The 14,600-nt window shown below is 42.9% G+C and overlaps 1 pseudogene; it reads left to right on the top strand.

Annotated features, from left to right (window-relative positions):
* The window catches only part of LOC148018208 (uncharacterized), a 40,069-nt pseudogene extending 26,503 nt beyond the window's left edge, over positions 1–13,566 (top strand).
* Positions 13,567–14,600: the final 1,034 nt, after the last annotated feature.

A 14,600-nucleotide genomic window follows, 5' to 3' on the forward strand; every position in this document is an offset into this window, starting at 1 on the left:
GCAGCAATGGAGCTTGGAGCGTGGAGCTTGAGGATGGAGATTGCTTGAAGCTTGCACTTGGATCGTAGAGCTACTGGAGTGCAAGGGAGAGGAGGTAACTCGATCGGCATGGAGGTAAGCTCACTACACCTGTAGATATGGATGGCGCGTCGGCTATGTGAGAGGTATCCATTAGTGCTCGGCTTGGAACACTTGAAGCAATAAGCGGTCCGTGTTAGAATATCAAGCTCATAGTATGTATGACCGACATTAGTCTTGTCCAGCTATATCAGCAAGTGTGGGACATTAAATAATTCGATGGTCTTAGACCCAATGTGAATGGTCCTACGAACCTTAGTACTATTGTATATACTTATGTTATGTTACTAGTCTATGAAATAATGGAAGATGATGAACGACCTGAAGGTTAGGTTGCTGCTCCATTACATTGTCTCTCTCCCTCTCTCTTCCAATATGGTATCAGAGCCATCATGGATGGGCTCTTGAAAGCATGAAGCTGTGAGAAAGACCTGCAACCTGAAGACTTAGGGCAGTGGTTGAAGAGAAGGTGGCTGATAGTGCGCAAACTGTCATTGTATATGTGAAGGTATGCATTTTGCCATTTTGGGTTCTATGGTTCATGGCAGTGCTTGAGGCTTGATTAGAGCCTTTAGGAGACTTGGTTGAGCATGTAGAAGGAGACGACCTGCTGCTGTAAACTGTCATGCTGATGGCGTGTTTGCGCCTACTGTAAATGAAGGTTTTCCTGCTGCTACTGAAGACATAAATCACTACTTGAGTGATCCACAACTTGTATGCTTGGTTGGGAAGACATGTTAATGATATGACATGTCAATTCTTGGTTTGGAGTTGATAAATGAGCTGGAATACTAAAGTACAGATCTGAAATTGAAGGTCAGGTTGCTACTCTATTACAATGTCTCTCTCCCTCTCTCTTCCAATAGAGGCTCCTGGCAACATCAACGTCCATCTGATAATCCGAACAAGGATAAGGATTGTCATTACTGCGAAAAGTATGGGCATATTACCAAGGACTGCTGGAAGAAGCAGGGCAATTAGAAAGGCAAACAACATGGGCATTTTGCTACATCTAGTCATGTAAATGATACTTTAGGAGATAGATTGTTTGCCATGCAATATGTAAAAGACAGAGTTGCTGAAAAATCCACTGATGATGTAGTTTGGTATATTGATTCAAGGGCATCGAACCATATGACTCCTCATGGTGATTGGTTCACTGATATGGTGGCTGAAAAAAATGGCTATGTCTGTACAGGTGATGACATGCAGCATAGCATTGAGCATAAAGGCAAAGTGCCTCTTGTGGTTCATGATGGCAAAAAGAAAATTTTACATGATGTATTGCATGTTCCTCCGAATACAAAGAACCTATCGTCTATTGGTCAGATGACGGAGCAGAACTTGTAGGTTAGATTCAACAAGCATGGTTGCTTTATTGAAGAGTTTGGTAATGGATGCAAGTTAATAGCTCATGGTCACAGGAATGGCAGAATGTTTACTCTTGATGCTACCTTGCCAGAGCTGAATTCATCCATGTTTGCCCATGGTTCTGGCACTATCAGAGACTTGGAAATTTGGCACAAGAGAGTGGGGCATGTAAATTTGCAAAGGCTACAAACTATGCAGAAAAAACAGCTTGTTATAGGTTTACCCAAGTTCCAATATTCAAATTTTGGTCATGTATGTGATGCTTGCTAGTTTGATAAGTAGTCAAGGTTGCCATTTCTCAGGCATGTAAGGCAAAGTACATGTCCATTGCAGTTAGTGCACTCTGATGTTTGGGGACCAACCCATAATGCATCCATGGGAGGCTCGAAGTATTATGTTACATTCATTGATGATTACAATCGTTATACTTGGGTTTACATTTTGAAGACAAAGGATGAGGTGTTTGCTATTTTTCAACAGTTTAAAAAGCAGGTTGAAAAGGAATTTGACTGTTATATCTCTTGCTTGAGGTCAGATAGCGGTGGGGAGTATGTATCAAATGAGTTTGACAACTTTCTGGCTGAAAATGGCATATGTAGGCAGCTTACCTGCAGCTACACTCCTCAGCAAAATGGGGTAGCTAAAAGGAAGAACAGGGTCTTGATGGAAGCTACTCGTGCCATGATGAATGAGAAGAAGATGCCACTCTATTATTGGGCTAAGGCTGTTATGACAACCATGTATATCTTGAATCGGACTCCCACTGTAGGTATTCATGAGATGACACCATTTGAGAAGCTGTATGGCTATAAGCCGAATGTAGGTCACATGAAAGTCTTTGGTTGTCTTGCTTATGTGCATATTCTAGATGAAAAAAGGAAGAAGCTGGATCCAAAAGTGCATAAGTGTGTCTTCATTGGATATTCACAAGAGTAGAAGGCATACAAATGCTATGATCCCTCTACTAGGGAGACCTTGGTGAGCAGGGATGTTATTTTTTATGAGATGGGTTCTTGGTATGTATCACCGGCAACATTGCCACCGGATATGCCTTCCACTCATGTATCTACAGTTGATATGCAGCAAAGCACTGCTATGATAGGACCTAGTAATCAGACAGTATCTCCATGGACAGGGAGATTGAGGAACTCACCGTCCACTGACACCAGTATTCAGTGAGGGGGAGATATGATGTCGTGGACAAAGGAAAAGAGAAAGTTACTGAGGATGTATCTGGGATGATGACACCTGGTAGGATGATTTGTGGATATGAGTCCACTAACACTTTAGACAGTGAACTTGGTATTCCGACTATCTATATGCCTGGCGCAAGGCAGAGCAGGTACATTTCGCCTCATGAGAGAGGGGAATCGAGTAGTGCACCACAACTTATATGCTCACAGAGGGTTAGATACTCTATTGACAGGTTGACATATAGTGGCTACACTGCAAAGCATTATGCTTACATGACAAAAGTGATGGAGATCAAAGAACCAAGTACATATGCTGAAGCAGTGGAAAATGAGAATTGGTGTGCAGCTATGGATGAAGAAATGAATGCCTTGGCTGAAAATAAGACATGGGATCTTGTGCCACTGCCTGAAGGAAAAAAGACCATTGTCTGCAAATGGGTCTACAAAATCAAATGCAAGTCAGATGGCAGTGTGGAAAGGTACAAAGCGAGGCTGGTTGCTAAGGGGTATGCCCAATAGTATGGACTTGATTATGAGGAAACATTCAGCCCTATTGCCAAAATGGCAACCATACGCACTGTGATTGCTTTGGCTGCTGCTAGAGGATGGAAATTACAGCAAATGGAAGTTAAGAATGCATTTCTTAACGGTGACTTAGTAGAGGATGTCTATATGGTTCAGCCAGAAGGGTATGTTCACCGTGATTTTCAGCATTATGTATGCAAGCCAAAAAAGACACTGTATGGGCTCAAGCAGGCTCCGAGAGCTTGGCATGCTAGGATCATTAACTACTTGCAAAGGTTGGGTTTTACTGTTGGTAGGGCTGATTACAGCCTGTTTACAAAGAAGACCCTGGTAGTGCTGGTAATATATGTTGATGATTTGATAATCACTAGTGATGATGACTTGGGCATACAGCATGTAATGAAGATGCTGAAATCTAAATTTGACATGAAAAATCTAGGTGAATTGAAATACTTTTTGGGTATTGAAGTAATCAAGGCTGAAAATGATTTATGGCTGATGCAGAAACATTATGCCATGGAAATGCTGAAGAAGTATGGCATGGCTGAATGCAAACCCTTGGATACACCCCTTGATCAGAATGTCAAGCTGGACATTAGCACTGGAGCTAAAATTTAGGATGTGACTATGTATAGGCAGATGGTTGGAAGTATGATCTACTTCACCATCAGTCGGCCGGATTTGAGTTATGCAGTTGGGCTCATAAGTCAGTTTATGCAGAAGCCCAGGAAGCCACATTTGGATGCTGTTAGGTGTCAGGATTGTGGGAGAGAAGGAAGGAGTCTCGCTTGAAGCTTTCTTGCTTGCACAATGGGGGAAGACACACAAGGGTGGAGGCTGAAAAACAATTTTCCTCTTCTTAGTTGTGTAAGCCAAAAGAACTCTAGTACAAAGAAATAGAAGAACCCTCTATATGGGTCTCAAACCAAACTCAACTAACTAAGGTGGCATACTAACTGAGCCACGAACTAGAGTAGATAAGGATAGCTATCATGTGGCTATTATTCATGGGCGGTGTACCAACCGCATCTGCAACTGACAAGTCGGTGACATAAATACACAATGGTCACCCTGGCGTATCACGAGTGGAGCTCGATATCTCAACACTCCCCCTCGAGCTCAATCCCAATTCCTGCACACCAAGCAGGTCTCTGAACTTGCGCAGCTTCTCTGCGCCCAATGCCTTCGTGAATATGTCAGCTACCTGATCCTCTGTGCTGACATAAACTAGATCAATAAGACCTAGTAAAACCCTCTCTCGCACATAGTGATAATGCACCTCAATGTGCTTTGTTCTAGCATGATAGACTGGGTTATTTGCCAAGTGTATACTACTCATGTTGTCACAATAAATGACAACTGGCCCATCTGTAGACTGATGCATATCATAAAGTAGCTTATGCAACCAAGCTACCTCACATGCAGCCATTGCTGCACCCCTGTACTCAGCCTCTGTGCTCGACAAGGCAACTGTAGGCTGTTTCTTGCTGCTCCAAGTGACTGCAGCACTCCCAAAAGAGAACATATATCCACTGGTAGATCGTCTATCAGAAATACTACCAGCCCAATCAGCATCAGTGTATCCATGCAACTGTATCTGAACCCCAGTCTCATAAAATAGTCCATACTGCAATGTGGACTTCACATACCTGAGTATGCGTCTAGCCGCATCCAAATGTGGTTTCCTTGGAGCCTGCATAAACTGACTTACCAATCCAACAGCATAGCTCAAATCTGGCCTGGTAATAGTCATATAAATCAAACTTCCTACTATGCGTCTGTACATAGTAGGGTCTTCCAGAAGCTCACCTGCATCTGTGCTCAGCTTCACATTCTGCTCCAAAGGAACTGAAATAGGCTTACAGCCTGTCATCCCATATTTGGACAGCATGTCCAATCCATACTGCCTCTGCAAGAGCTGTATCCCACTTGGTGATCTAATCACCTCAATGCCCAAGAAATAACGCAGCTCTCCCAAATCCTTCATCTCAAACTTCTGCTTCAATAGCATTTTCACATGAAGGATATCTTCATCACTGTCACCTGTCATAATCAAATCATCAACATAAATGACAAGTAGCATAATACCTTTCTCTGTTTTTCTCACATAAAGTGAGAAATCTGCCTTGGAAATCTGAAAGCCAATAGTGACAAGATACTGTCCTATCTTGTCAGACCATGCTCTAGGTGCTTGCTTCAAGCCATACAAGGCTTTCTTCAACCTGCAAACAAACTCAGGATGAACAGCATGCACATAACCTGGTGGCTGCTCCATATAGACCTCTTCTTGCAAATCACCATGCAAGAAGGCATTCTTTACATCCATCTGATGTAAAGACCATCCCTTTGATGCAGCCATAGCAATGACTGCTCTTACGGTTGCCATCCTTGCAACCGGACTAAATGTTTCTTCATAGTCAATGCCATATGTTTGTGCATACCCCTTGACTACTAATCTTGCCTTGTATCTGTTCACAGAACCATCTGCATTGTGCTTCACCTTATAAACCCACTTACAGCCAATTGCATTCTTACCTTTAGGCAAAGGTACTAACTCCCATGTAGCATTTGCTTCCAAGGCATCCATTTCTTCATCCATGGCTTTCTCCCATTTTTCTTTTCCCATGGCTTGCTCAAAAGAAGTGGGTTCTGGTTCCTGTATCACCTTCACCATATATGCATAGTGAGTGGCTGTAAATCCATCATATTTCAGCCTATCCACAGGATACCTAGTTCTCGTAGACCTGCGCAAAGTAGGTTCACTCCCAGGTGCTCTCAAAACATCCCTAGTCTTCCTTACTCCAGGTGTAACAATAGAAGGAATACCCAACTCATCATCAATGCTGTGTTCTGAGCCACTGGATTCACCATCCACATAAGAGTGACCTGCATTCACATCAAACATGGGCTGATCAACCTTCTCTTTTCCTTTTCGTGATACCTGCATACCACTATCTGCATTACTTTGAGAAGATTCTCTTGATCTCAATCTGCCTGTCCATGGCGAAGAATGTGAACCAATACTAGAGGACGCTCCAGGTCCACTAATATTTTGTGACTGCTGCTGTGAATTTTGTGCAGCATTACCATTTTGTGCATCTTCATCATCAATCACATTTACTGGTTTATACCAGCTACTCATCTCATCAAAAACAACATCTCTGCTCACTGTAAACTTACGAGTAGAAGGGTTATAGCATCTATACCCTTTTTGCTGCAGAGAGTAACCAATAAAGATGCACTTCTCAGCTTTTGGATCCAACTTGGATCTCAGCTCATCTGGCACATGTACATAGGCAATGCAACCAAAAATTTTCAAATGAGAAATATCTGGTTTCCTACCAGTATACCTCTCCTCTGGAGTCAATCCATGTATTGCTGCAGTGGGAGTCCTGTTCATTATGTAGACTGCTGTAGCAACTGCTTCAGCCCAATAAAAATCTGGCAAGTCTTTTTCATTGAGCATGGCACGAGATACCTCTCCAATATGCCTGTTTTTCCTTTCTGCAATTCCATTTTGTTGTGGGGTATAACTGCATGAATATTGCTGCTTTATGCCATGCTCCTGCAAGAACTTTGCAAACTCATTTGAGAGGTACTCTCCCCCTCCATCTGACCTTAGGCATTTTATCTGCAGACCTGTTTCTTTTTCAGCCATAGCTTTAAGGGTTTTGAAATGCCCAAACACTTCACTTTTCTTTTTCATAAAATACACCCAAACTTCTCTGCTATAGTCATCAATAAACGTGACAAAATAATGACAGCCTCCAAGAGATGCAGCTTTACTCTCTTGAACATGTCTAGGAAATGGTTTCCTTGCCTGTTTTCCAAACTGACAGGCTTCACATACCTTATGCATTTCTGCAACCTTGAATTTTGGCAAACCTGCAACAATATTTTGGGCCTGCATTGATTTAAGTCGCTGTACATTAACATGACCAATGCGTTTATGCCAGATATCAATATCTGCAACTACACCGGTCCCATGTGCAAACATTGCTGCACTCAATTCAGACATGTCTGCATCCAGTGTAAACATTCTGCCCTTCTTCTTTCCTTTTGCTATCAAGCGACCTTTATTTTTCATATCCTCAACAAAGCATCCATGAGGATTAAATCTGACCTGCAAGCCCTGCTCAACCATTTGACCGACAGAAACCAGATTCTTGGTGATATTCGGGACATGAAATACATCGGACAAGTATTTCTTTTTTCCATCCTGCATAGACAATGGAATTTTTCCAATCTGCACAATAGGATGTGCAGTATCATCACCAGTCTCCACAAATCCTGGTTTTTCCATTTCCCTTGCATCCTCCATCCATTCTGCATGACCTGTCATGTGGTTTGATGCACCTGAGTCAACATACCATACATCATTTCTTTCTTTTGCACTTGTCACAGAATTGTTCATGTGCTGCACCATGAACAAATGCTCATTTCTGTCATCACCCTGTCTGCTAGAAGATGCATAATTCCCTTGTTGCAGTTTTCCATTCATGATGTCATTCTGCTTTTTATAGCAGTCTTTAGCCATATGACCCATTTTACCACAATAGTAGCATTCAACATTACTGTTTGCATTTTGGCCTCTTTGCCATCCACCACGACCTCTTTGGCTCCCCCTGCCTCTAGAGTTACCACGTCCTCCTCCATAGGACTGGTTTTCTTGAGTTTGCTGCATACTCTGATTTCTACCACGGCCTCCAAATCGGCCTCCTCTACCTCTGCCTCTACCTCTTCCAGCATTTGAGTAGAAGACAGCTTCTTTTGAAGTTCCTCCTGAAGAAGATGCACCACCATTTCTCTGCTCCTCAGAAATTAGAAGAGCAATCAACTCCTCAAAATCAGGAAATCTTTCACGAACTGAAATGGATGTCCGAAACTGTGCATAATCCTTTCCTAGACCATTCAAGGTCACGGAAACTAAATCATCATCTTCCACTGGCGACCCAATGGAAGCAAGTGCATCTGCAATCTTCTTCACCTTCATGTGGTAGTCGTTGATGCTCATACTTTCTCTCTGCACATTATGCAACTCTTGCTTGAGCTGCATTTTCCTGGCTTGCGTATTTGTGCTATACATTTTTGACAAAGTATCCCATGCCTCCTTTGGCGTACTTGCATCCTGAATATGCACAATCATAGAGTCCGAAATACTGATAGACAGCCAGTACATAACTTTCCTGGCTCTCTCATGCCATGCTTTGAATGCCTGCATTTGCTGTTGATTGGGAACATCAGGAAGAATTGGTTCTTCTTCATTTCCTGCAACAAATTCCCAATATCCTTTTCCCATAAGGAAATTCGTCATTCTAAACTTCCATGCTTGGAAGTTGTTCTTGTCAAGTTTTTCAGTGACAATCTGGGAAAGAGAATCAGATGCCATTACAGAAGACTGCAAAAAATTCTGTCACTGCAAAAACCACAGCTTCACCCTCACAAGGGAAAAACTGTAAAACTGGCGAAAGTGGTATTTGACCACACAGTCACTTCCTAGTGACGATTTTGCATAAACAGGAACCAAGGATGATTCTGTAACCCAATGTCTTTGCACACAAGCATACGATGCAATTTCTGTGGTAACTTTTCACCAACCTGTAGAGCAGTGGTTGCAAAGCATAAAACAGGGCTTTCTTCTGAGTGCGTGCAGAAAACTTCCGCCTCCAAAACAGGCCCCGAAATGGCCTCAAATCAAAAAAACAGGGTCGCCAAGGGCTAAAGCCCTTCCCCGCAGTATATACTACCCTCTTGCTTCACCGCGAAGGGCGTCTCAACCTGAGACAATGCACTCCTGCAATTTCCGGTTGTGCTGCCTGCACAGATCTGCTCCCAAAACAGAAAATGAAAGCAACACTGCTCCTCTTACCAGAACACCGCGAGCTTGGCTTGCTTTCTTGAGCTCCTTACCACGAACAAGGCTCTGATACCATGTCAGGATTGTGGGAGAGAAGGAAGGAGTCTCGCTTGAAGCTTTCTTGCTTGCACAATGGGGGAAGACACACAAGGGTGGAGGCTGAAAAACAGTTTTCCTCTTCTTAGTTGTGTAAGCCAAAAGAACTCTAGTACAAAGAAATAGAAGAACCCTCTATATGGGTCTCAAACCAAACTCAACTAACTAAGGTGGCATACTAATTGAGCCACGAACTAGAGTAGATAAGGATAGCTATCATGTGGCTATTATTCATGGGCGGTGTACCAACCGCATCTGCAACTGACAAGTCGGTGACATAAATACACAATGGTCACCCTGGCGTATCACGAGTGGAGCTCGATATCTCAACATTAGGCGGATTATGAGATATGTTAAGTCCATTGTAGATTATGGGTTGTTCTATATGAGAGATAAGCCCTTGAAACTAGTTGGATACACAAATGCGGATTGGGCAGGATGCTCATATGATCACAGATCTACAAGTGGTTATACTTTTGGCCTTGGAAGTGGCATGATCAGCTGAAGCAGCAAGAAACAACCAACGGTTGCATTGTCTAGCACTGAGGCAAAGTACAGGGGTGCTGCATTGGCAGCATATGAGATTTCATGGCTACTCAAGCTTATGGCTGATTTGGATATTCAGGTGGATGCTCTAGTGACCTTATTATGTGACAATCTCAGTAGTGTACTCCTGGCAATGAATCCAATATACCATGCAAGGACAAAACACATAGAGGTAGACTACCATTTTATCAGAGAGATAGTTCTTGCAGGGAGAGTAGATCTTATGCATGTGAAGACTGATGAACAGGTTGTAGATATCTTTACCAAGTCTTTGGGTAAAGATAAGTTCAGTAGTTTTAGACAGCTACTTGGAGTTCATCAGATGATTTGAGCTTGAGGGGGACTGTTAGAATATCAAGCTCATAGTATGTATGACGGACATTAGTCTTGTCCAGGTGTATCAGCAAGTGTGGGACATTAAATAAGTCAGTGGTCTTAGACCCAGTGTCAATGGTCCTATGGACCTTAGTACTATTGTATACACTTATGTTATATTACTAGTCTATGAAATAATGGAAGATGATGAACGACCTGAAGGTCAAGTTGTTGCTCCATTACATTGTCTCTCTCCCTCTCTGTTCCAATAGTCTGTGGGTCTGACGGTTGAGCAAGAGCTCCCATAGACATAGATCTTCAATTCATTGCAAGTCTTGTTGTCAATGTAGTCCGGCTTGCTCTTTTTGATCTTTTACTTGTTCTTCACTTTTCTCTTTTGGTCCTTTTCTTCTAGGTCCTCCTGGTCTTCTTCTCCATGGACTTTGCTTGCTTTGCTTGCATCAATATTTGTATTAGTCTTCATGTTTATGTCCCCCTCAAGCAAAGGTATCATCTTTGAGGTAGTGGAAATGACTTCAAACTCTTGCACTTTCTCCAAGGTAGGAGGCATTTCAAATAGTGATAGCACTTGAATGCTCACAACTCCACCATTCCCTGTAAGTAAGACAAAGCACATCTTCTATGTGTTTGAAATGAGCAACAAGAGTAATGTTACTCTTCGTTGCAAGTAGGCATATAAAAATTTTCTTATTTGACATTCCCATGGTAGGATATCAGCTCCAAATGACTAGCAAAGAGTTGATCTTGAATATGCTAAAGAGCAAAAGTTCCAAGAAGCACTAACTAAGTATCAAGAGATACTAACTTGATGAGCTTGGTGTTGATGTTGATCCTTCTTGCTTGATGATTTGATGTGAACCCTTCAACTTGAGTCCCCTCCTTGCTAATATGATGGACAAATCTTGCTAGTAACTCAGTTGAATATTTGTTGGATACTCAGTTCAAAGAGAGAGAGAGAGACAAAGTATCTAACGGAGTGGAAAGAGTGGGAAGAGAGAGAGGCAAAATCTCCAATGAAGCTTTTGAGAAGTTGGCTATGGAGGACCGTGTTAGGGTTTTAGAGAGAGCAGCTTGGTTTTTTACTCTGTGTGCACTATACACTCAACCGTTTCCAAAAAATTTACATGAGATAATGAAGCTTGGTTAATGGACTCTCAAAGCCCTATGATCCTTGGCAAGATTGCGGCACATACAGACTGCGTGGGGCGTGCGAATCAGACTACGCCATTTTTGTTTGCAAGCTTGTTTTTCTACAATGCCATGCCATATACATGCTAATGTCGACTTCTTAGGTGATGAGGAGGAGCGCCATGACCTGGGAAAGATATCCTTAGAAGAAATCAACTTAAGATGTTGCTTGTAGAAGGAGATCAAGAAGCTCCAAGTACAACATGTTGTTCTGTTTGGCTATGGCTACCAAATAGTGACTGTGGGGTTCAAGTGACAAATTGGAGTCATACACTGACACTGGGCTAGACTGAGATGAAGAGGAGCTGAGAGGAGTGAAAGAAGAGTTGGTGCATGCTCAACTGAGCTCTGATACCATGTTAAAAGATGCAGGATCTCGAGCATAATAGTAGTTATGGGATTCAATCTACCTACATGTCCTAAGACCAGAACTGCCTCATACAAAGAGGCCACAGTGGGTGTGATTGTAATCTCAACACTCCTTGACCTTATCTATGGCTTCAAGGTGGTGCCTTGGGTTGCAACCTTGGCAATCCCCTTTTCCAGTCTTCATGGTGGATATTTCTACTTTTGGGTCTGTGACCTTTTTCCCTACATTTAGAATTGTGGCACTCTATGTCTTAAGCATGACATTTTCTTTGGTTATCTTCCTCCTTCTCTTGCAGATTCTTTTTCTGATTGAGGCTGCATCTACGTTACTAGGACTTGGTAGTGTTATGCTGGCGTGCTTCATCTCTGTGCTTAGGTCATAACATGCACGGGATAGGCATAGCCTCTCCATCAAGTGTTTCAACTCCGAAAAACCCCAATGGTACTAATGGCATGATCAATGAACTAGAGGGTGTGGTTTCCATCTAGGGCAATTGGCAAATAGGTGGGTGATCCCACACTCTAGGCATCTAAGGTCAACCTTCTCTCAATTGGCTTGCTCCCTCTTGGGGGTAGTGCAAAGAAATATGTCGTGTGGGTGACCACAAGTCCAACATACAATCGACTCTTGGGTTTGCCCTCCCCTAGGCCTCTATCCCTACCTCTGCCTAACTCCATCACTGACACTAGTCCATAGTCCATGAGAATAGGGTTTCCCTCCTCATCATACGACACATAAGGGTTCACGTATGCTTTCTCATCATTTGGTTCCTCCACGTAGTGCAATGGGGCATCGCTCGATGGGTCGGTTATGAAAGGTCTAGATGGCCTAGGTATGCCTATGGGATTAATCTCCATTCTATTGATGGCTCATCTTGCATCGTTAGGCACTGGAAGAGCCAATGGGGCTCCCGTTTTGAAGAAGTTGTGTGGCCTATTTCCTAAGTATGGTTGGGCATATGAAAGTCTCCTGGGTAGTTTTCAATGCATAGCATCATGGCCGAACCTATCGCAATTGGCACAAGGTCGGGACAGAGGGTCCTGACATTTTGCTGCAAGGTGGTTTCTGTCGCAATGCATGCATTGGACATGTTGGTATGTAGGTCTCTTCATCATCTCCTACAGCACCTAGAATAGGGGCTAGGATGGGGGAGGGGGGCTTAGGAAGGGGGTAGGGGAAAGGGGCTTAGGGGGAGGGGTTGGTTGGGGGAACTGGGGGTAGCTCCAACTTCATCTTTGCTAGCTCTTGGCTCTAGTCAATTGGCTCTGGTCAATGCTTTCCCTTTGTCTTGGGTGCTTGGGTCTGACCGTTTATTAGGTGTCGTGGCCTTCTCTAAGGATCTAGAATTAGCATTATCTCGGTTTGAGCTCTTGGAACTTCTCTCCTTGAGTTGATCATCCACTCGTATGGCCTCTTTTGAAGACCCTAGCTAGTACATCTCTCTGCAAGCTTGAGTCACTTGCCAAGGCCTTGTAGAGTTTCTCACTATAAATTTCATTTATAAACACTGTGGAGACTTCTCTTTTGTTGGGTCATTCATTAGATGGGATTCTCTTAAATAGACTCTGCACATGGGTAATGTAATCCCTAATGTCATCCTTGTCCTTTTTCTTGACATTCATTAGTCGTACTATGAGGTTTTTATTGGAATACCCAACCTCAGAGAACCTCTTGATGAAGAGATCCTTTAGGTCATTGAAGTTATTCCATTAGGTCGTGTCTAAGTTAGTATACCATGTCCTACTCTTGTTGCCTAGGCCAAAACCAAAGGTTTGTGAGTGTTGGACAAGAGCCATGAGGCTGTTGCATCATAGGATTGGTTAAACTACTCTATGAAGCTGTATGGATCGTTAACTGTCTAATAATTTTTTAATTGCTTTGTGATTGTAGGGATCTTCGACTGGCTCTTAGAACTTTGGTTGATTCTTAACCCTACGAGCAACGTGGTCGCTAGGACTGCCATGTTCTTCTCTCAGGTCATGTTGTCTATGAGTCGCTTCTCATGAGAAGCTCACTTAGCATCAAGTCTGCTTATGGCACTCTCTCCCTTTGTCTGTTAGGTTCTATCTAATTCCTATTAGCTAGAGTCAACACGCATTGGACCTCCCGCATCTCTATGTCTTGTTGCAACTTTCTAGCCCTGTGCTCATGGTTGTATGTTGCTATGTACTATAGTGTTTGCTGTGCTAATCTTCTCTCCTCCTTGAGGTTCACTATGATATCCTCAGTCGGCCTACCATGGTGCTCCATTTGCGTTTGTAAGTGGTATTTTTTGACCATCTGTTGGATATAGATTGGGAAATATCCTAAATCGAGCTGGTCATTCTCACGATGGCTGGAGCTAGATCCTAACATGTCAGCAGCTTCTTGCTCCACTAGGCTATCAATCAAGCTAATCAAGCTCAGCAATGATGCATCTCCAATGGTGTTGGTCCGTCTATGCTCCTGAGCCTTCAATATCTTGACTCTCTCTTGGTCCTACTGGTGGTCGAGGTTCTTAGTCACCTGTCATGTAAGCCTAAGAGTCATCTCCTATTAGTGGGTTCAATTCGGTTATTATGTCTTGGTGTGTTCCTTCTTATTGCAAATAGCCCTCAACTTAAGTGTACTCAATGTGTGCATGGTGCTATTTTCCATGTGCTATGCAAAATAAGTCTTTTAGTTTTCGAGTGCACTTCAAGTGTAAAAAGCAGTGTGAGGTGCGAATACTAGATGAACAATGCAACTCTCACTCTCCCCTCATTCCAATTTTGGCCAAACATGGCTATAAGCGCGATTATTGGACACTTTCAAGGGTCGATTAGGGTCTCTATTGTGTCTTCCAACTTGGTCAAGGTGTAATCAAGGTGGTTTGCAGGTCGATTTGGGACACTATGTGGGGGTAGACAACTAATGGGTTATCTAGCGATCGCTTCTGAGTTGTAAGGTCGTTGTTTCTTGAGTTTCTCACATCTGGAAGCATTCTTAGACATAACCTTGAATACACACATATTATAAGCATGTGACACAACAACAATATTAGCATAAATAAACCTCCAAT

The sequence above is a fragment of the Lygodium microphyllum genome, chromosome 21 (assembly GCF_053477565.2).
Source record: "Lygodium microphyllum isolate KBCC chromosome 21, Lygodium_microphyllum_v1.1.10, whole genome shotgun sequence".
NCBI lineage: Eukaryota > Viridiplantae > Streptophyta > Polypodiopsida > Schizaeales > Lygodiaceae > Lygodium > Lygodium microphyllum.